Genomic DNA, 24,315 nt, shown 5'->3' with positions numbered 1-24,315 from the left:
TTTTTTTTTTTTTTCTTCTTTCCAACAGTATTGCTCTAAAGCACTTAAAGAGTGTTTGATCTTCTCATCAACAATGTTATGTTTTCAATCATCTTCTCAAAGACGAAAAATTTATGGAAAAAAAAAACTAATATTTATATTAATATTCACTATAAAAATCTCAAACAGTGATATATGTTCAACCCAGGCTCATTGCAGAAACATACCCAGGTCTACATTTCCAGGGACAGTGAAATACATAACTTTAGGCAGTTTTTGTTTTTGCAAATCCACCAGAGGCCACTGTGTATGCTTTTTGATCATCACAAATTCCTCTCGCACGTCCTCATCTCGCATAAATTCACCACAGGGTCCAATATACATTTCACCCAAACAAGCCAGCTTGCTGTCAACTGAATGACTGACCAGCTGACCCACCCACCCCTTCCCTAAACCCAACTGAAAGTGTTTTCAAAAGCAATCTAGAAAAAGAAAAGCCTTTGCGATTTCACCATGTTTTCAGCCTGTTGTTTATTTATTTATTTATTGCTTTTGTTTTACCTGGTTTCTGGAACCCTTCTTCTCCAGACTCGAACCCAGTTGTTGCGGTCAACTCCGCTCTCTCTTCCAAGTCTGCCATTGTACGCGACGAGTCACTGGGCAAACTGGTTACACTGGAAAAGCCGTCCATACAGAGCTGGTAGATTTAAAATGAACAGAAACCATGTGAGGCTTCATACCGCCTCGAATCGTTCGCTTTAATGACAAAATGCAGCCAGATGTACCTCTCATAACCTAATTCACGCTCTCCAGTAAATGTAGACAGGGGTACGTATCCACAATGAGCTTGTGTTAACCAAAACATGGATAAAATCTCACATTGTAGTTGTTGTTGTTGTTATTGTTGTTGTTTTTGCAGTTGTTGTAGTGGTAGTAGTAGTAGTATTTGAGCTTGTGTTAACCAAATGAGCTTGTTAACCAAAACATGGGTATAATCTCATATTCCAGTAGTAGTATTTCTTCTATCCAATGGTTAGTAAATTTTAGCTAGAAAACCGCATACTATAATAGCTGTAGTCAGTTGCCATTTCTGTGTGGAGTTTGCATGTTCACCCCGTATCCACGTGGGTTTCCTCCTGGTGCTCCGGATTCCCCCACAGTCCAAAGACATGCGCTATAGGTGAATTGGGTAAGCGTAATTGTCTGTAGTGTGTGTGTGTGAGAATGGGGGTGTGTATGGGTGTTTCCCAGTGATGGGTTGCAGCTGAAAGGACATCCGCTGTGTAAAACATATACTGGATAAGTTGGCTGTTCATTCCGCTGTGGCGACCCCAGATTAATAAATGGACTAAGGCGAAAAGAAAATGAATAAATTAATGAATAATAGCTGTGGCAGTGGTGGTGGTACTAGTAGTAGTAGTGGTAGTTGTAGTAGTTGTTTTTGTTGTAGTAGTAGAAGTAGTAGTTGTTGTTGTTTTTGTTGTAGTAGTAGAAGTAGTAGTTGTTGTTTTTGTAGTAGTAGTAGTAGTATTTGTGCTATCCATTGGTTAGTAAATTCCATCTAGAAAACAGCATACTATAATAGGAGAAAGTCATTATTAGGAGACTGTGTCAAAACTCTGACTTAATCCATGATTTGGATGCAACGTGTGGAACACGGCAAATGTCTTGAGACATGAAGCCCCTTACAAAGGTAAGGATTAAAGAACGACAGTGTACAGTTGAATGACACAAAGAATAAAACCTAGATTGACACAATAATGGAAACCAGACACTGAAGCATGAACCAGCCTGTCAGAAAATTTAGCAGTCTCTCCTGCAGCAGCAACTCTCTGTAAACTCTTGCCATCTTTACCTGAGCATTGTGACTCTTTCTCAAACTCTTTCTCAAAGTCACAATATTCGTATATGTGTTTGCAGACAATGCATTTGGCTCTTTCGTGTTTCTTACAAACAAAATTGTGCCATTCTGTGTCTTTTTTTTGTGCAATTGATCTGTGATTTAATGTTCTTAGTTGTAATGCTTTCTTTTTTCCATCATGTTGAATATTAGAAACAGATCAACATCCTTTTCAAAATGCAATGAAATTGTTATTATAGCTTCAAGACTATAAATCTAATTCTTCCATTACTCTTGTCAAATTTACCAGTTTTATTTTCCCATTTCTAACAGTTATGCTGGATTCATCTTTGCGGCTCAACCATCTGCACAGAGATCGACAGCTTAAATTAGTTGTAGGTTGCCAGATTGAGGTCACAAATGGGTTGAAATTTGACTGTTCTATCAGCTGCGTGAGCAGGATGTGTTTCATGTAAGATCTGGCAAATCAAATCAGCGAGTTTTCCAAGATGTCACAACTTCCACACTGCACAACATCTGGCTTTAAAAATGCAATGTTTCAAATTCCCAAAACAGTTTGGTAAACATTCACCAGAAATAATATGTTTGCATGTATTATCTCAGTATTACTTGTATATATTTTAAACTATGCCAACTTTTGTAACATCTATTAGCTAACACCTTTGTCTTATACTACAGCTATACAGATGTAGATACATATGTGCCTATTATATGCTTACAAAAAAATCAGTCTTCATGTTACTATAAATAAAAACATGGTAACCACAAATTACATAGATTAACCATGATGTTTGCAGTCAAAGAGCAGTTAAGGGAAGGAACTGCACCAAAAATATAGTTACTAGAGTTTTGCTATAATAAAACCACTGATGAGTTTCATAAATTGCAGACAGACAGTAATTTGATCTAATTTCTTCACAAACTGGATTTGATCATTCCAGTACAGCCTTCCATATACAGTTGTGGCCCATTCTGTGCAGATAATAGACTAAATATCATGAAAATGAAAATGTTACTTTAGCAGCAGCATTGAGAGTACTGAGGCGGACTATCAGTCTGAGAAGCGCCAAGCTGAAATGAGAAATCTGCTTCAAAAGAAGACAGCAGGAGAGAAAGTGAGTTTTCACTAGAGATATAAATTATGAGAGCCACGTGGAGTTTCCGTCAGTTTTATGAGCACTTGGGTTCATTAAATATAATTATCTCCATTTTCATCTTATAGTCTAAAAGACAAGTAGGCCTTTTTTATTAAAGCAGCTGTTCTCAAAGTGCTGGGCGCCACCTAGAAGCAGCAGACGACAGTTTTTACACTTTCTCAGTGTGCAAAATGAATTTCACATTTGTGTTGTCTGTGCTCACTGCTGCATTCATTATGGTGTTGCATGGTGCATTTTTCTTCAGAGTGACTATTATTATTATTATTTATTATTATATATATTTTCTTTTCAGTTGAGTCCCTTTATTAATCGGGTTGCAACAGCGGAATGCACCACAAACTTATCCAGAATATGTTTAACGTAGCGGATGCCCTTCCAGCTGCAACCCATCACTGGGAAACACCCATTCACTCTCACTTACACACATACATTATGGACAATTTAGCTTACCCAATTCCCCTATACCACATTTGTGGAGGAAACCCACACAAATACTGGGAGAACATGCAAACTTCATACAGAAACAGCAACTGACCCAGCCGGGCTTGAACCAGCAACCTTCTTGCTGTGAGGTGATTGTGCTACCCAATGCGCCACCGTGCTGCTCCTATTATTATTATTATTATTATTATTATTATTATTATTATTATCCATTCATTCATTAATTTTCCTTGAGCTTATCCCTCTTTCTCAGGGGTTGCCACAGCAGAATGAACTGCCAGATATTCCAAAAATATTCCAGCATTCCAGCAGGGGTGGTATGACACAGTTGCTTTTCGCACTTACCAGCTGACAGCTTACCTCCATGTGGACAGCTTTCCCACTGTTATCCAGTAGCTCACTATGTACGTTGGACTTGAGATGCAGAAAGTAGTAGACCACGACATTGAGTCACATTGAGTGCTTGAGACCAGCAAGGAATGATTCTAGAGAGCCAGTAAGACAAAAACACAAGCCAAAAAATAAAATAAACAAGTAAATAACAGGGTAAGAATGTGGTAAAATCTGAAAATGTGAAAAAAATCAGGCAAGGGCATTTATTTTTTTGGATTGCTTTTTAAAACTGCCGGTTGGGTTAGGGAAGTGGGTGGGCGGGTCACTTGATCGGTCAGTCAATCAATCAGTCAGTCAGCCAGTGATGGATTTACATGAGAACAGCAGGCATGGATGGCACGCGCAAGAGAAATTTGAGATCTCCAAAAGTGTACACAGTGGCCTCTGCTGGATTCCTGAAAACAAAAACTGAAAAAAAAGTTGCTCCTGGGATGTATTTGGTGCTCTCCAGAAATGTATATAGCGGTATGTTTTCAGAAAGAGCCTGGGTTGATTATTGCTATTATTATTATTATAAAAAGTGTGAAAAAATGAAAAAGTAAAGGGCAAACACATATTTAGCATATTCACATATTAAATAAGCATATTTTTCTGGTCATATTTTGAGTGAATCACTTGCTATGACTGTGATAAAGTGTTTTTTTTTTCCTTTTCTATTAATGATGAGGCTGCTGGACTTCAGCCACTGCTTAAAAATGCCAGAGTTGCAGCCTCTTAGTACAGTGCATGGCTTTTTGAATGATTCATTCTGGCGATTTATTTGGAAATAGTTGGTGTTTTTAATCTATTAAAGCTCCTTTTAACAGTAAATGACTTAAACTCCCACCGTGCCCTCTAATGTTTCAGTGGCACGTTTCCATGACGATAAGTGCTTTAAGCAGACGCGGGCTGCTTTGCTTTACTTGATGGTTTAGGTCAGCAGGCTAAAATCTTTAACAAGTCAGGCCTTGTTGGTTTGCCAGAAATAGACTGTGCATTTGTTTTATGTTGGACGCTAGTAATCCAATTTAGCTGCCCTCTTTTATATACACACACAGCGTTGGTGTGAAGAGTGCAACAGTTTCCCCGTTGCCTTCCTTGTGAGTCGCAAAGAGAGTCAGAAACATGACTTATCTGTCACCCGCCTCACAGAAGTCTCTGGCACACATACACTGCTGAGTGTCTTATGTTTTTCTGTGTTTGTTTTGCTGTCTGCTCTGCTAGCATTTTGAGGAGGGAATATATTGGCAGACCTGTTGCAAAAACAAATGTAAACCTGCTCTTCAGACATCTTTCTTGTGCATGATGCTGAAACTGCGAAGAAAAAAAACAAGCTTTTGAGGTTTTCTGTGCTAAAGCACTACTATACCCCAAAATGATAAAGGTTGATCTGCAGTGGGAATAGAGGTCTGTTTGGTAAGCCAGGGATGGATCGATCAAAAGCTGCTAAAAGTTAGTAAAAGGGACAGATACCCCCAAAATAAAATAAAATAAAATATATAAATATTTTTTTTCTGTGGAGGCAGAGTTTAGGCACACTATTCCTAGTGTTTACTAAGTGATTACTTTTAAGTGATAAGTTATATTTGCTAGTTAATTAACTAATTGGAAAAAGTAATCAGTTATTTTAGCTAGTTTGACCATTATAAAAGCGACTAATTATCATGGAAAGTAACTACTGTGCTACTGTAAATGTAAAAAAAATTATATCTTGAATGTCATATGAATGAAATAGACACTAAATAAAATAAATTATTTTTATTATAATACATTGCACACTATTTTGCACCTTTTATCATGTTGCTGAGGGACCATATGAGAGAAAGCAATCAATTGTAATCTTAAAATTTATAAAACAAGAAATCTTTGAGTTCAGATTTTATAGTGTTTTTTGTAGTGTTTTCTGATTTGAGTTCTCGTTTTATAGTAAAATGTTATATAGTTGTCAGAATTATTAGTCCCCCTGATTTATTAACCCCCCTGTTTATTTCCTCCAATTTCTGTTTAACGGAGAGAATACATTATCATAAACATGATAGTTTTAATAACTCATTTCTAATAACTGATTTATTTTATCTTTGCCATGATGACAGTAAATAATAATTTACTAGATATTTTTAAGACACTTCTACAGCTTAAAGTGACATTTAAAGGCTTTACTAGGTTAATTGGGTTAACTAGGCAGGTTAGGGTAATTAGGCAAGTTATTGTATAAGGATGGTGTATATATATATATATGACAAAAGTCAAAAACATTTATTTTATTTCAGTTCATGACCCTTTTAAAAAAGCACCAGTGTTGTCTTCTTCAGTGCTGTTTTTCTTGGCCTTGAAACTTACATGGGCTAACAATAGAGGAAAAGACTCAGATTTCATTACAAATGTCGTCTTTGAGTTCTGAAGATGAATGAAAGGGTTAAGTGTTTGTAACGACACAAAAGAGCATCACTCATGACAGAATTTATGGTTGAACTACCACTTTAAATCAAAGTTTCCTTTCTGAAAAGACACTTTTTTTAAAAGACATTCACAGATTTATTCTGAATGACAAAAAACATAACCCTGTTGCATGCATCACCAATCAGATGGAATTACACAGATCGGCTTGTTGTAAGGGGTCTCATTTTCTCAGCCACCCACTTGCTAGAAAGGAGTAATTTTTCACACTGAGGTAAAACACGAGGAGCTGAGTGTCAGTTTTCAGCAGGGTGTTGCTTTTGTTGCACGCACGTGTGACTTTTTGTCCACGGATGTGTCATGAGAGAACAATGCGAGGTGGTAAAAAAATGCATGCGCTAATTGCACCGAGCCTATTTTTGTCAAAATGCTTTAGCATATGTGCCTAGTGGAGGGTGGAGTCATTTATTTGCACCCGTCCTTCGATATCATGGCACCCACAGAGCTGAACTTTCACTCCGCTCTGGAGATATTGATTGAAAGCGTATTTAATGGGGGCTCATTGTTCTCATGGGTGCCTTACAATTGAAATGTCATCAAATTAAAAGCTTCCTCATTGTGTTGTGTAAATACATTTGAAGTCAGAATTATTACCCCTCGGAAATTATTAGCCTCCCTGAAAGAAGTTTTTTTTTTTAACACATTTCTAATTACGATTGTTTTAATAACTAATTTTTACATTCACAGTACGTATTTTACTAGCTATTTTTCAAGATACTAGTATTCGGCTTAAGGTGCAATTTAAAAGCTTAACTAGTGTCACAATCACCAGCAATCTAGCATTTGCAAATAGCTGAAGAACTACAAATATGCCACTTTAATAAACTACAGATCCCATCTTGCACTTCACTCACACACCTGGCCCATATTCCCCCTGATTGCAAACCCACAGAGATGAAGCTGTTCAGGATTAATTAGATGGACTATAAACACAGCACACACACACACAGTCTTGGCCAGGGTAAGTGAGCATTTCACTGTGTTTTTGTTGGTCTTGTCTTTGTTTTTTTTTTTTGTTTTTTTGGACCCTTGTTTGTTGTTTTTGCACCTGTCCTGACCTTTTATCTATTTTTTTCTGGATTACTTTATTGGGTTATTTATGTTCTACTTTTTGCTCTTATTGACCCCGCCTGTCGGATTATCTCTTTGCCTAAAAAAAGCTGCATCTGGAACTTCACCTCTTTTGCAACCAGACTCTCTTTACAACTAGGTTGATTAGTCATTGTATAACAGTGGTTTGTTCTGTGGACTGTCGAAAAACATATTGCTTAAGGGGGCTAAAAATATTGACCTTAAGTTTTAGAAAAATTAAACTCCTTTTAGTCTAGTCAAGATAAAACAAATAAGACTTTCTCCAGAAGAAAATGTATTTTAGGAAATACTGTGAAAACGTCCTTGCTCTGTTAAACATTATTTGGGAAATATTTGAAAAAGAAATAAAAAAAATCACAGGAGGGCTAATAATTTTGACTTCAACTGTATATCCTTTCTTACAGACTCTTTGCGAGCCCCTCTAGGTGCCGTCTCTTCACCAGGTGAATCATGTCAAAGTATTTTTGGTCCGGGACTTTTTAAAAAGTGTACAGATGCCAAAAAATCCAGGCAGGAAAGAGAAAGGGCTGTTCCAGAGGGCTTGTTATTGTGCAATGACTAACCAACATCGCCTCTGGCTAGAGAAGCGGATTCGGAAGCCGCCCCCTACACATACACATAATGCTTCTAGTGTTCTAGCTCAAAGTCACCAGCGGCCATGACAGAGCTCGGCTTAAAAGAAAAAACAAAACAGATGAATCTCTCTTAGCTCTAGCCACGGAAGCATGCGTGTGACTCTCTCAGCCTTTTTTAAGCCTGTGATTAATGAGCTACACCTTTCTACACAGCAGTTTTTCCCTTTCTTTTTTAGACGTTTGCCCCAGCAGGCTGTTGTATTCGTGCTTGCGTGAAATGACATGAAGCGGTGTGAGTTTGGAGGGGACTTGTCCTGGTTTTTCTGATAGTTTTCTTAGGGCTCAGACATTGATGGGAAAACTGCACTGAATAAAATAAATAAAAAAAAAACATGTTGGATTAACATTTAAAAAATATTAATTGGTTGCATGTATTGATGTTATATTAATTAGTACAATATATGTTTGTTACACCAACATGATATATAGTTGACATCAGAATCGTTAGCCCTCATGTTAAATTTTTATTCTTTTATATTTTCCCCCAATTTCTGTTTAACGGAGAGAAGATTTTTTTCAACACGTTTTACAACATAATAGTTTTAATAACTAGGTTTTAATAACTTTTTTTTAATCTTTGCCATGATGACAGTACATAATATTTTACTAGATATTATTTCAAGATACTAGTATTCAGCTTAAATTGCAATTTTAAAGGCTTAAATATGTTAATTAGGTTAACTAGGCAAGATTGGGTGATTAGACAAGTCCTTGTATAGCAATGGTTTGTTCTGTAGACAATTGAAAAAAAAAATACTTTTAAGGGGGCTTAAATAGTGAATACTAATAATATAAAAATGGAAAAACTGTGTAAAAAAAAACTCCTTGTCTGTTAAACGGTATATATTTGAAAAAATCACTGGAGGGCTAACAATTCTGACTTTAACTGTGTATATCGAAATTATTATATATCGAGTTTTTACAATAACATACAAATCATTCTGGGAACTCCACTAGCCAGGTAGCCACACCAACACAATGCCTGTATATTGCCCTAACACAAGCCAATGTCAAATGTTAAGCCGTTTGGACAGACATGTGTGTATGTATAGTGTATAGAGCATCATATTGGGGTGATATAAACACACCCTGTCCTTTTTTTTCAATTTAACAACATAAAAATGGTGGACCAATTGAAACGGTTTTCAGAGCGACCGCAACTTGATGTAGGTGTGCGGTCCCCCCGCCCACCAATATTGATTGACAGGCGCGCATCACCATATCCTGAGTTTACACGCCCCCAAAATGACACTTTTTAACACATTATAATAAAACTTAGGTTAAAAATTGTGTTTTGAACTGAACCTAAACTGGCACACTCAGAAGAACCATAATATTAATAATAAATCTTAAAAAAGGGGTAAACTATGTGCCCTTTAAGTAAATAACAGGGTGAGAATGTGGTAAGATCTGAAAATGTAGTAAAAATCAGGCGGCTGCGAGGGCTTTTCTTTTTCTGGATTGCTTTTGAGAACACCATCGGCTGGGTTTGGGGAAGGGGGTAGGTGGGGGTATTGATCAGTCAGTCAACAGCGGCCTCTCGTGGATTTATTCAAAAACAGCAGGCACGACTGGCACTCATGAGAGAAATTTGAGATCTGATGGATTCGTGTAAACAAAAACTGCAAAAATGTCCTGGGACATATTTCATGCTCTCCAGAAATGGATACAGGGGTATGTATTCATAACGAACATAGTTGTAACAATTAAGTTGTCCCAAAAAAGTAGTTTGAACAAGCAAGATTATTTGTTTTTGAGTGAAGAACCATGTTCATTTTTAAATTAGTACTTTGAACAAGCAGCAGAAAAATAACTAAATTGAGTATGTGTGACTCTGGAGAGGTTGAATGGGGTGATGAGCCCAGCTGAAAAATGTTCTCCTGTACAGGAGGTAGGAGAAGAACAAAAAAACAAAACGAGAGCCAGGGGATATGAAATATTATCACTGCCGTTGATTGAGCTTATTTAGGTCTCCTAGCGTTTCAGCCACATCAGCTCTTCTCTGCGGGTGCATTTTGATGACTGGGAGTAAACTCCACCTGCTAAATAAAACCAAGTGCTCCGCCACACTTCTCTTGTATGCCCTACACTCTCTGTGCCTTCATACAGGCTCTATACAGCATCTGTGACCTCCACAGCTCGACTCATTTAACATTTTTAAAGGTTGCAAACACATTTTCACTTGGTTGGATGAAAAAGGAAATAGAGTTGTAAGCAAAAGGCTTGTGGTTTTCATGCCGCCTGACCTGAATGAGAACTATAGGCACAGGAATGTAAGACGATATATGAAGTGGCACTATAAACTTTATCAGTCAAGCTCAAGAAGATTTATAGTTGAAATAAATTACATAGCCCAGTATTTGTAAATAATTTGCTGAAAAGCAGAAAAAGCCTTGTTGAGATTACTGCTGACTGATTGCACATTTATGTTCGATCTAAAGTTTTGCTTGGTCTTAAAGGCATAATACCAAAAAATGAAAATGTCGTCATTTACTCTTGCTACATGTCATTTCGAACCTGGGGTGAAATATGAAAGTTATCATGCAATAACAAACAAACAAACAAGTAAATAAACTATATAAATAAATAAACAACTGCAATTTTCCTTTGTCTCACCTATACATTTTACAAGATTTTATTTTATTTTATTTCATTTTATTTTTTGGAGCAAAAACTCATGACTATTATATATTCCAACAATAACAATATAACAAATGAAATAAAATAAATAAATAAATAAATAAATAACTGTATTGCAACTTCCCTTTTACTTCACATGCACATCAGATTTTATTTTATTTTATTTTATTTTATTTTATTTTATTTTATTTTATTTTATTTTATTTTATTTTATTTTATTTTATTTTATTTTATTTTATTTTTTTTTTTTTAGCAAAAATTCATGACTACTATATATTCCAACAACAACAATATAACAAATAAATAAATAAATGAATAAATAAATAAATAACTGTATTGCAACTTCCCTTTTACTTCACATGCACATCAGATTTTATTTTATTTTATTTTATTTTATTTTATTTTATTTTATTTTATTTTATTTTATTTTATTTTATTTTATTTTATTTTATTTTATTTTTTAGCAAAAATTCATGACTACTATATATTCCAACAATAACAATATAACAAACAAACAAACAAACAAACAAACAAATAAATAAATAAATGAATAAATAAATAACTGTAATGCAACTTTCCTTTTAGTTCACATGCACTTCAGATTTTATTTTATTTTATTATTTTGAACAAAATCTCATGGCACAACAAACAAACAAATAAATGAAATAAATTAATTAAATAAATAATTGATTGCAACTTTCCTTTTTTTCACATGCACATCAGATTTTTTATTTTATTTTATTTTATTTTATTTATTATTTTTATTTTTTTTATTATTTGGAGCAAAAAATCATGACTATTAGATGTTCAAACAATAACAAATAAATTAATTAAACGAATCACTAAATAAATTAATTAAACAAATAAATAACTGTAATGCAACTTACTTATTTAATTTTATTATTTGAAGCAAAAGCTTATGACTATTATATATTCAAACAATAACAAGCAAACAAACAAATAAATTATAAATAAACTAATAAATAAATAAATAAATAAATAACTGTAATGCAACGTTCCTTGTTTTCACCTGCAAATCACATTTTATTTTATTTATTTTATTTTATTTTATTTTATTTTATTTTATTTTATTTTATTTTATTATTTGGAGCAAAAACTCATGACTATTATATATTCAAACAATAACAAACAAAATAATAAATAAATAAATAAATAAATAATAACTGTAATGCAAAAGTGTAATAAACTGTAATTTCCTTTTTCACCTGCACATTAGATTTTATTTTATTATTTAATTTTATTATTTTATTTAATTTTATTTCAATTTATTTTATTGCATTTATTATTTGGAGCAAAAACTCATGACTATTATATATATTTTACTGATGATTTACAGAAGACACCCACCAAAATGTCCTTAATTTAAAGTGCCTCCATATATCAGTACATTTCTGTCGCACTGAATGACACCAGACCTTTATTCGCCCATAGTTTGACATTTTATTTTCACATGGGATCTCTTGTCTTTGACCCCATACAGCAATATTCATGTTGTTTGCTTCCCAGTGACTTTTAGAATCTCTTCTCATGTTAGAAAAAAAGTCATACAGATTTGCTCTGACATAACGGAGAGTACAAAAGGATAGAATTTACTTTTTAAAGTTGATCTACCCTAAACAATAAATAAATAAATAAATAGGCGTGCTTTATATCGTTTGCTATGCCCTTACATTGACACAATGGGGATTTCTGGCTACAGAAGATGAGGGAAATGAAATGAGGATAGCCATCCAAAACTGGCAATGAACATTTTTTGGTTCTATTATATTTTATGCTCTTAATAACAATAATTTAAACGGAGCTCTAATAGGATTTTATTAACAGGAAAGGTAATTACACTTTACCACTAAGGAAAAAAAATGTCAATTTTGCTATCGCCGAATTAATTTGCACTGATCACACATTCACTTTGAAAGCATTTAGAAGGCCCTTTCACAAAGCAGCTGACAAATTGCAACATTAGACATGCCAGGCTGGTATTGCTAACCCATCACAATCTGCATTTAATCTTCAGTGTGGGAGCTTTTCTTAAGTACTCTTTCTTAACCTTCTCGAACACTAAAATATCATTAAGGCATCGCGTAAAATACCCTCAATAGAATTTAGTCTGCTCAATGTCGTTGAGAGAACAAAGACATAATCAGAAGATAGAACCCTTTAACTCCAGCCTTCAGTAACAAATCTGTTTTTCTTCACTTTTCTCATTGTACTCCCTTCCTCCTCATGACCTCATTCAGCTTTATTCTCCATTCTGTAATATTCCTGCATTGATGCTCTTGCGCCAGTATTATGTGCTGATATAACATTATTTAGATACCTTAGTTGCAGTAAAAAGGAGAAAAAAGTCATAATTTATCCTGATTTGAGAGTATCTGTGCAAGCCATAAATTATGAATGCACTGTAACAAAACACGGTCACAGCCAGAATCGCATTTATCAAAGTAATTGAAGGCATGACACACAGTACGCAGCAATGTTACAGCATGGTTGCACTAGCATTTTTTAAAAGGACTACAGGCAGGACAGGAAAAAAATGGGCTCTTCTTGGAGAAGCAGGGAAAAAGAACAGATATGGGGGATAGTTGTTGGGTGCTGTGGTGAAACCTAATGATTAGGCTGCTGATCTGGTGTAAGCAGAAAAAAACTTGCTGATTCTGACCTCTGTTTTGGTCCCAGGGCTTGAAATTTATGCCCACACAGACATCCCGATGGGAGAGAGAGTCTGCCGTGCCTGTGAGCTCAGAGGGCCGAGCTAACTCAACCAAAAGATCTTAGAGAGAGGATAACATCCCTGGAGAACAGCTGCCCTGAAGCAGGTGAGCCAAGGCAAGAGGCCAGAAAGTAGGGGCAAATCCAGAGAGCCCCCTGTGGATGAGTGTGTATGCAAACCCCCAGCGCTTTCATTCTTGCACAAATAGAAAGGAACAAAAATAGTTTGAAATAAAGGGTAGAGCATAACCAAAACCATTGGCATCTCAAATCCATCTTGTCCAAGTAAAATGTGCCACATGACAAAGCTGCACGACTAAATTAGAAAGGAGATCATTGTAAAAAACAGTATCTCATAGAAAATGTCAAATATTGAATTTTTCATTATAATTCATTGCATTACAAGTTTGGAAAGATTGCTATTTTTTCTTGCTTTTTAAAATGCAACGGTTGCAAGTGAACAGATGCTCAGTGCTTCATCAAACATGCTGCTAATTTCATTTAATTAAACTATATGTGGTTAATAGGCATCTGTAATCAAATATCTCATTTTATTCATTCATTTTTCTTTAGCTTAGTCCTTTATTTATCAGGAATGAACCACCGACTATTCCGGGATATGTTTTATGCAGCGGATGCCCTGCAACCCAGGACTGGGAAACACCCATACACTCTCACTTTCACACACACGTACACTACGGCCAATTTAGTTTATTCAAATCACCCATTCCGCATGTTTTTGGGCTGTGGGGGAAACCAGAGCACCTAGAGAAAGCCCACATGAACACGGGGTGGACATGCAAACTCCACATAGAAATGCCAGTTGGCCCAGCCGAGACTCGAACCTGCGACCTTCTTGCTGTGAGGTCCTAGTGCTAACCGCTGAGCCACCATGCTGCATAGCTAAATTAACAATTTGTCAATGTACAATTAGGCTGCATTTACACTGCAGATCTTGATGATCAATTCCCAGTTTTGTGACTGTATCCATTTTTCTTTTTAGGATCAGCTTACATCATCTTTTAATGTCCAAGTTCTTTTAATTAAGGCTTTTTTTAAACCAGTAGGGATTTTAATTATGTCCATAGCGTGATTTATGCACATCTTGTATGCAAAAGTTTTATATTCGTTTATATTGTTTATGTGGCGGATGTTGTGCTTGTGCTCTCTCGTTAACATGCTTAAATACTTGTGCTACAAGACAGTATAAAAGCTTTTTTGTCCTAGTATATAAGATTTAAGGTTTGGGACTCTGCTGAACTCTGTTCTGAAATGAAAGCGTCAGAGTTTACGTCATTCGCTACAGTTTTTATTGAAGCGCAACTCAAATTGAGAGGTAAAATTATGATTTACCTGCTAACACTGCAAACACGAGGGCACGGATCCGATTAATATCGGATAAATTTCCACATAAGAGCAAGGCCTGAATCTGATTTGAGCAAATCAGAATCCATGTGATTTTTTCCTACTTACATGTACATGGGCAATATCTGATCTCTGACATGGGAGAAACAAATCTGAATTGGGTCACTTGAATTATGCAGTGTAAATGCACCCTTAGACACAATTTAAAATTCGTCAATTTGTCTGACAGTTTTTTTTATTTATTTGCTTCTTTTTTAACTAAATTAATTAATGGCCTTCCTATTTTTCATTTGTCAAGTCTATTGCATTCAAGTCTATTGCATTTTTGACATATTTATTCGCCCCAATTCATAAAACATGCCTTAGTTATTACTTCATCAACTGAACCGGTTAATGTTTGTTTAAATCCAACATTGTCTTGATATCTGAAATTACTGTACGGTAGTTTCTGATTGAGCTCACTGTAAGTAAGTAATGTGTGTGTAACACGTGGATGACAGACAACGTTAGGATCCAAGTGCAGGTTTATTCGTTAGTCAGGCAATCAAGGGTCAACACAGGTGCAAACAGATAAATAAAGGCAAATCCAGAATCGTAGTCATTATAACAGGTGAGAGGTCAGAAGGCAGGCAGTGAACATGGACAAACAGACAAACTTGGCAAGGGTCAAAACACGGAGAAACAAGACTAAAGAAAACGCGTTGAATTGTCACTTTACAGGTAAACAAGACTCGGCAAAGGAAGTGATTGTGTGTGCTGTTTAAATAGTGTGTGTAATCAGTCTAGAAGCAGCATCAGCTGTGGGAGTCAAATCAGTGGAGACTTGGAGCAGGTGTGTGTGTGTGGCATGACTGAATTTGTAGTTCATAAGATGTAGTCCATGTGAATGTGAGTGTTTACCAGCGACCTCTGGTGGTTAGATTGCTGGTAATCATGACAGTGTGTTTATATGGCGCATGTATCATGTATGACCATACACCCAAAACGCTTCACAATCATGAGGGGGGTCTCTCCACACCACCACCAGTGTGCAGCATTCACTTGGATGATGCGACGGCAGCCACAGGACAACGGTGCCAGTGCACTCACCACACACCAGCTATAGGTGGTGAGACAGTGATAGAGCCAATTCAGCGGATAGGGATGATTGGGAGGCCATGATTGGTAAGCACCAATGGATGTAAATTTTGCCAGGACACTGGAGTTATACCCCTGCTCTTTGTGAGAAATGCCGTGGAATTTTTTAATGACCAAAGAGAGTAAGGACCTTGGTTTAATGTTTCACCCAAAGACTGTTCTCACAGACAGTAAAGCGTCCCCTTCACTTTACTGGGGCATTAGGACGCACACAGACCACAGATTGAGTGCCCCCTGCTGACCTCACTAACACCACTCCCAAGAGCAACCTATTTTTTCCGATGTGGTCTCCCATTCAGGTACTTACCAAGCTCAGCCCTGCTTAGCATCAGTGAGTAACCAGTCTTGTGCTGCAGGGGTTTTAGCTGATTGAAAACTAATCTATTGTATGGTGCTATAGTATATATAGAGTTGTATGGACTGTTTTATTGATACATATATTGTGATGTTTGCATCATTTCTGAAGCTTAAAACCCACAGTCATTGTAACTGTGTGGAAAAGTGGCTAGTGTTCAGAATATTTTATTTTGTTTGTCTCAGTAGACAGAACATGAAGACGAGTAAATGAAACACTTTTCATGCTTGCTATTCCTTTAAGGATTTCTTTCTTCAGACACTTATCCAGAGCGATTTACAAACATTGCTTTAACTTCACAAATGTCTTCCCTTTGAAGAAAAAAATGGCTTCAAATCTGACAAAAACTCAAATTACACAACTTGGTAAACTCTTTAAGCTGCTCTCTGTGACAGTAAAACTCCCTGTGAGCATCACAAGTGTCTGATGTGCTTTAGAAGAAAAGAAAATGTGCAGCATTTTCTTTCTCTTTTCTTTTCCGCTGCTTTAGGTGCAGGTGTAGAGTTTTTGCTCTTGGAAACCCAATTGTGATTGATTAATTTGCCTTCTTTTTTTCATTCTAAAGTGCCTGATATAACAAAGCATTCGCCAAGGGACTGAAGATGCAGGAATGGTAGTGTTGCTATTGCCTGGTGGGATTGCTGACTTCAAGTAGACAAAGTTTTCTTTTATTCTGAGTATTTATGACTCCATTAGGACTCAGCGAGAGATGCTCTATCTCGTTTTGGAGCACATTGATCTCTGACAGCTGCTGCTTCACTTTAATCTTGCTCTTCATTCACTTATCATCAGTTTCCACAAGAACAGGAAAAAAGGCAGCAAACTAGGCAAAAACACGGAATCAAAGTCAGCGACGGGGATGTTTGCAGAGTTAGAGGGGGGAAGAATAGGGTGAGAAAGATTAGATCCCATTACATAGGCTTTTTTATGTGGCTTAGCAAGAAAAGCCTTATTTCTTGAACAGAATTCTGGGTTGCATCATGCAATACTGTGGTAAGCTAATGCTCTAATGTTATTTGGTTTGTTTATTTGTTTGTTTCACCCTCGGTGGACGCAATAGCCACAGCATTGCTGTAGAATTTTTTTTTGTAAAGTGCTGTTGTCCCCGTTTGAGGTTTTATCTATTCCCTGTAAAATGCTTTTAGAGGGAATTGACAGGTTCAAACTGAGGTCTGGTCAGAATATAGAGGCTACAGTAGCATAAGTGCTGGACAGTAAGTGTGAGTAATAACTAACTGGTCTCTTGCCAGATTCACTGTCGTTTGTTGGCAGCTGTTCCTGCCCTCATTTTACTTACAATCTCTGTCTCTCTCATACAGATTTACAGAAAATGGTCCACATTACTGACTTCATTCTGTCTAATGGTAACACTGTTTCACTTACTGTTTTAGCTGTTTTGGTTTAATTGCGAACAAATGGTAATCAGCTAAACGTTTACATTTAGCACATGCTTTTATCTGAGAGGATTTGCAAATGAGCAATTACAGAAAAAGAAAAACTAGAGAAAAAGGAGTGTGTTTTTTAGTCAATTTAATTGGTAATAGAAAGTGGCTTAATTTATAGCAAAACTAGCATACTGTTATGTGCAGTTATGCAACGTCATAAAAAAAAAACAACAGAAATATCTTACAAGAAATGTGTTTGAAAAAAGAAAAAGTACCTTTATTAGACTGAGTTGGGTTTTATACATTTGGTTATGTGTAAAATAAATGGCAAAATGGTATGCTTTGTAGTTGTGTTGAAGCTCATATCAAACAATATCTTGTTTTAAGCATCAACCCATGAATTAAATTAAAAAGATGACATTACGCAAAACATTTTGATGAGAGTTTATTATGTCTAGGCACAAAGCAATCTAAAAACTATCATACATTTCTAACAGTCAATTTAAGAATTGCATTGCATTTAATAATATTTAAAAGAAACACAATCAACTATTAACTTTTGTCCATTTATCAGTAAGACATTCTTTTTATTTGTAATATAACAATAATATAACATAATATAACAAAAAATATAATCAATATTTTTGTCATTCATTTATTAATTTTCCTTCATCTTAGTGCCTTATTCAGGAGTCGCCACAGCGGAATGAACTGCCAACAATTCTGACATGTTTTACACAGAGGATGCCCTTCCAGCCACAACCCAGTAACACTGGGAAACACTCATACATTTTCTCATTCACACACACTCCTACACATACAATTTAGTTAAAGCAAATCCCCTATAGCGCATGTCTTTATTCTGGGGGAAATCGGAGCACCCGGAGGAAACCCACGCCAACACAAGGAGAACATGCAAACTCCACACAGACCCCCACTGGCCCAGCCGGGACTCAAACCAGCGACCTTTTAACCACTTCAATTATTTTGTATGTATTATAATTAGTAGGGATTATTATAGCTTTTGTTTATACATTTGTTATTATGAACATTCTTGTTTTACACCAGTTATCCAGGCAGCAGTGAATGTTCACATAATTTATCGGGTTTAACATCTGTGATTGCATTTAGGCATAATGGTGTGACACCAAACACTAGATTCCTGCTCTTTGTTCTCACAGATGAGCCCAGATGCAAAGCACCTGACTAGAGTGTCAAACTGAGCAGTTAAGTTGCGTTTAGGAGACACTTCAGACTGGGATTCGCAGTGCGGTAAAGAATGATTCTAGAGTGGGTGGCAGGCAAGCGAGAGCATGAACCCCTACTGTCAAGCGCAAGTCTGCCCCTTGATATTAATCCCCTGAAAGCTGTTTTCTGCTATGGATTAGTGACAGGGGAACAAGGCTTAGTGCTCTCTGTAGCAGAGATGAAACACCTTGAACAGGTGCTTGGATGTAGAAAGACTTGCCGCTTAAATACTGAGAACTTTTCCCCATTTTATCATAAAATAAATTCATTAGAGGGCATTTACTGAGTGCGAAAGGTACTGAGATACCTAAAGATGGGCATCTCTAACCTTGGTGTTGGCCATTTATCAGTGAGACTATTCTAAAAAAAATAAGATTCAGCAAAAAATATTAGTATGACAAATTTTATTTTGTGAATGTGTGTGTTTGTGTTTGTGTGTGTGTGCGTGTGTGTGCGTGTGTGTGCGTGTGTGTGTGTGTGTGTGTGCAGTATAATAATAATAATAATAATAATAATTCCTCACATTTATATAGTGCTTTTCTGGACACTTAAAGAGCTTTACACATTGGGGGGATTCTCCTCATCTACCACCACTGTGCAGCATCCACCTGGATGACGCGATGGCAGCCATATTGCACCAGACCGCTCACCAGCTGATTGGTGGAGAGGAGACAGAGTAATGAAGCCAATTATAATTTGGGGATGGTTAGGAGGCCATGATGGACAGAGGCCAGTGGGCAAATTTGGCCAAAATTTGGCCAAATTTGGTCTTTTTCGAAGTATTTCCTGGGATTTTTAACAACCACAGAGAGTCAGGACCACGGTTTAATGTCTCATCTGAAAGACGGCGTTCACTGAGTCCCCATCAATATACTGGGGCGTTAGAACCCACACAGTCCACAGGTTGAGTGCCCCCTGCTGGTCTTACTGGTCTCACCACTTCTGGCAGCAACCTAGCTTTCCCATGTGGTCTCCCAGCCAGGTACTGACCAGGCGCAGCCTTGCTTAGCTTCAATGGGTGACCATGTGAGAGTTGCAAAGAGCTGGCTGCCGACTATACATTTGTGTGTATTCTATAGGTCAGAATAAGTTGTATTACAATAATTGATGATGGAATATAATTTAATTATTTTATTTACATTATAATTTACAAAAGTTTTTTAAATATTGAATTAGAAACTATACTAGCATTTAATACTCATGACAATCATGTTTATGACAGATTTATGTTTTGTCTTCGTAATACAAATTGCCACAATAAAGACAAAGACAGGTTTTTATATATTTGTTTTTGTCAAGATGTATTTGTCATGGAAGCTGTCCTAAGCATGCATGAAATATTCTTCAGAATAATGAATCAGAATCATATGTCTTGTCATGATTATAAAGATGTCATTACAGTCTTATTAGCACTCCCTTCAAGTAAAGCGCTTCAGTGTTAATGCTTGTATTTTTCAGCATGAAAATTATCCTAAACACACTGCTAATACAGTGAAATCATACAGTATCTGTTGAAAAAAAAGCTGATGACAAACAGAAAATCATGAAATGGCCCCCATAGAGTCCTGAACTAAATATTATTGAGACAATGTGAGATCACCTGTACAGAAAAATAAATATAAGAGAGTCTAAATCTAAAGAAGAACTCTATAAAGTGCTGAAAGGCACCAATGAGTATGATGCCTTTGAACTGCCCTCATTTACTTTTTTAAAAACATCTAAAGTTAAAACATAATATTAAACCTACCTCACAGCAGTTTTGTGTTCTTTTACACACAGTCAATGAACTGTGTTTTATGCAAGATCAGCAGACTGTGTCCTGAACACACACATACAGAACGGGTCATGGTATTAATAGCGCTCTGTGTTGTCCTTGATGGTGCATTTGCCATTACTTCAGTGTTTATTTTGGCCCGTGCACCTGGTGCGTCATGGCACATAGTGTTCCCTTGGGCAGAAACAGTGGGCCGCTCATCCTATAATGCATTGCTCTGCTCACCTGTTAGTTAGAGAAAGATGCATGGCCTCCGTGGCACAACAAGATGGATGATCAGCAAAAATGCACTAGCCTCGGCTACCCTGGAGGTGACCCAGACCTGCCTAGCGACGAGGGGCTGAAACATACACTCGCTTTTGCAGTGAAGGGAAGGTCATGATCGGCATTGCCACAGCCACTTAGTATGTCACTATTAACTTATCTGTCATCAGACAGGATCCTGGGTGAGGATTACATTTTACAGTTAACAATAATACTGGTAACACTTTAATCTAAAGTCTCTGTGAAATCTAAGTAAAAAAGGTTTATGTTGCTAGCCCACTGTGTTAGTCTTAAGGTGAACAATTAATCCATGCAAAATTGATCCATTGAAAATGTTTTTGTAATCTTCAAAGTCCGTTTGCTTCTTTGTTTCTTCTCTGTTGATGTCAGTTTAATGGCTTCTGCTACAATAATCTCAACCACGTCCCTCTTACCATTAGTTTTCTGCAAGAGAATGATATGCAAAAAGATAGCCCCGCCCCCTACTAAATATTCCAATTCCATTGTAAATACTTCAACCTTACCTTTCACATGGATTTTAAGTACCAATTCTCACTATTAAAGGTTCAAGAAACCCTCAAGTACTTAAAAAAATTACATATTTATGTGTGTTTTTACATGAAAATTACATATTCATGTAAGCTTTAATTGTGGGGAAAACTGAATAATTTTGAGCTTTTGTCAGCTATTTTTATCTTCCGGGTTTAAAATCATCTTTGACGTAGAGCTCGTCTGCCATCATTATTCATAGCATAGAGTTTTCTTATGCTATGAGAAGACTCTGCTTAATTATTCATGAGAACACGTGCTTTCCGATGACAGACCTGTCAAGCTGTGAGACCCCGGCTGCACACAGCATGCAGTATTTAGCCGTTCATGAAGGGTCGCATGTGTTTGTTTCCATGATCCACGTGGTTTGTTGCATGGTTTTCTTTGCAATGCTGTCCAGGCTACCAATACAGCAAGCATGTTTGTCAAGAGAGCTGTACGAGAATGGGAGAATGGCAAACTTTGTCTTTTATCAGTTGAGTTTATTACCATTCGCCAATATCCATGCTGCTGCGTTCGCCTATGTTTAAAATCCTTTAGATTACTTGCAGGGTTACTGGTCAAAATAAAGACGGCAAGAGACCTGCTGCACCGCTCCACTGTGTCTGCATCCATCCTCTTCGTTTATAGAATTTATTTGATTATCTTTATAATGAAAAAACAAATTGTGGTTATGTGTATGTATATACTAATTATGAATAATCTGTAAATTACTTAATGATTATTTCTTAGCATTTAAACTTTGTAAACTGTAAAATCATGCGTCTCCTCACATGTTGTGCCTGATTTTTTTAGTCTGATTTTCAATTGATAGTTGTTCGCGTCGCTCACCTCTTTTTTCCCTTGCTCTGCCAGCCATGCCCACTCCTCCCTCTGCTCACAGCGCTCCACACCCATCATGGAGCGTTTTTTAAACAATTCTGAGGTAGACTTGAACTGAAAGAGTGGGGTTTCATCAGAAGTGTAAAGTAACAAATTACAAATACTCAAATGACTGTAATTGAGTAGTTTTTTCTCAGAAATTGTAATTTACTAAGTATTCTTTTACTTTCCCTTGAGTACATTTTTTGTGCTGTTTCGATACTTTTACCACTAATTTCCTTCAACTTGCAGTCACTACTTTATTTTTCCTGTCTATGGCGATTAGAAAAATCAGTCCTGTGATTCCTGTCCAATCAAATCACACATAGAAGGTAAATCGCATCATAATGAACTTCCTCAAGACATGGGTGAAAAAAAAAAAACAGCAGCAAACTGTTTGGAATCATTAAAAGTGTCCAAGAAGATGTCCAAAAACTTTACACGCATTGACCCAGAGACTGTGTAGATGCATGTCACTGATGAGAAGATGATGGATGTACTGTATGATGACTGAAATGGCTTCATACACCCAGCAGACACAAGACGTCAAAATGACATTAGATAGATGTTGTACCTCAACGTTGTGGACCCCAGTGTCAGATCAACAACGTCAATGTCCAACGTCCAACCTATAAGCAACCAAATATCAACGACTAATGATGTTACAGCTTGATGTTGTGTGGACGTTACCACTATGATGTCTATCAGATGTTGGATTTTGGTTGCCATACCTGATGAATAAATATGTAAGTATTTGACATCAATATGACGTTGGTTTAAGATGTTGGCTCAACATTGGATTTTGGCTCGGTTTTGGATCTTTACACGCATCCACAAATTAGATTAGATTCAACTTTATTGTCATTACACATGTACAAGTACAAGGCAACAAAATGCAGTTTAGGTCTAACCAGCAGGGCAATAGCAGCAAGTGCAGGATAAATGCAGAAGTTATAAAGTGCAGTTATAGAAAAACTATGGTGATATTTACAGATGGATGTACTATCAACATTATATACAGGTTGTATTAGCTATGAACAGATTTACAATAAATGAATGAATAAATGAATTCATGTTATAAATTAATTCAAATTAAATTACATGTAAATGCATCAACCTTTCCCAGTGTAATACTCACTACTCACTACTTTTGAGCACTTTTGAAAGATCTACTTCTTACTCATACTTTGAGTAATATTTAAAAAAGATACCTTTACTCTACACACTTGCACTACATTATTATTATTATTATTTATTTATTTTTTCTATTAGTCATGTTTCATGAGCTATGTGTGAATTATCTCTCTCTCTCTCTGTCTGCTCTGTCCAGGAAACATCTGATTGGTTACTTCAGACTGGTTGCTCTCTTCTGATTGCCCTACAGTGTTTTAAAAGCTGTGACACAACTTCCTGGGCGGCCATCTTTGTTTTGGTCACTCTTGGTTGGTGTGCTTTGAGCAATTTGTTTGTTGGGAAAATGCAGAGCTGTGCATGTGTTGAAATTTTGGGAGATTCAAGAGATTTGTGAGTACTGTTTTGTTTTTATTACTTCTGATCCACTGCTTGTTTGACTCTTTTACCTATTTGAAACTTAAATGTCCCTCAAATGTGGTTGCTTGTCTTTGTAAATAGTTTATAAATACTGTCGAAAATATTGGGATAGTAAGGAGTCTGATTGCAGTTTATTTGTGAAAACCTTTAGATCTCTGATTTTGTGTTGGGTAGTTAGGGTAGATAACTGTGTTTTCTGTTGTGTCATTTGATAGTAAAAGGTTAAAATAAAGAAATGTTTGTTTTTTACTTTGGACTTGTCAGCTCACAAACTCAAAACCCCAATACATTTTGATTTCACATTTCATGTTGTGCACCTTCGCTAGACGGTGCTTAACACTGTTATTAAGTTATTGGCTGTACTTTGTTTGTTTGTTTATCTATTTATTGTTTGTTTGTTTGTTTGTTTGAAAAAGTACATATTCTCCATGATCTTACTCTACATCACTAATCCTACCCAAT

The 24,315-nt window shown here is 36.3% G+C and overlaps 1 long non-coding RNA gene across 1 annotated transcript in view; it reads right to left on the bottom strand.

Annotated features, from left to right (window-relative positions):
• The window catches only part of LOC130241257 (uncharacterized), a 41,900-nt gene extending 21,250 nt beyond the window's left edge, over positions 1 to 20,650 (bottom strand). Inside the window, exons 1-2 of the long non-coding RNA XR_008838841.1 lie at positions 20,602 to 20,650; positions 3,799 to 3,923 (exon numbers count right to left, since the gene is read on the bottom strand). This is a non-coding gene — a long non-coding RNA (uncharacterized LOC130241257). The remainder of the gene's footprint in view (positions 1 to 3,798; positions 3,924 to 20,601) is intronic.
• Positions 20,651 to 24,315: the final 3,665 nt, after the last annotated feature.

The sequence above is a fragment of the Danio aesculapii genome, chromosome 14 (assembly GCF_903798145.1).
Source record: "Danio aesculapii chromosome 14, fDanAes4.1, whole genome shotgun sequence".
In the NCBI taxonomy this organism is placed as follows: domain Eukaryota; kingdom Metazoa; phylum Chordata; class Actinopteri; order Cypriniformes; family Danionidae; genus Danio; species Danio aesculapii.
The sequence above is the reverse complement of the archived record's forward strand: the minus strand, read 5'-3'. Positions and strand labels throughout refer to the sequence as shown.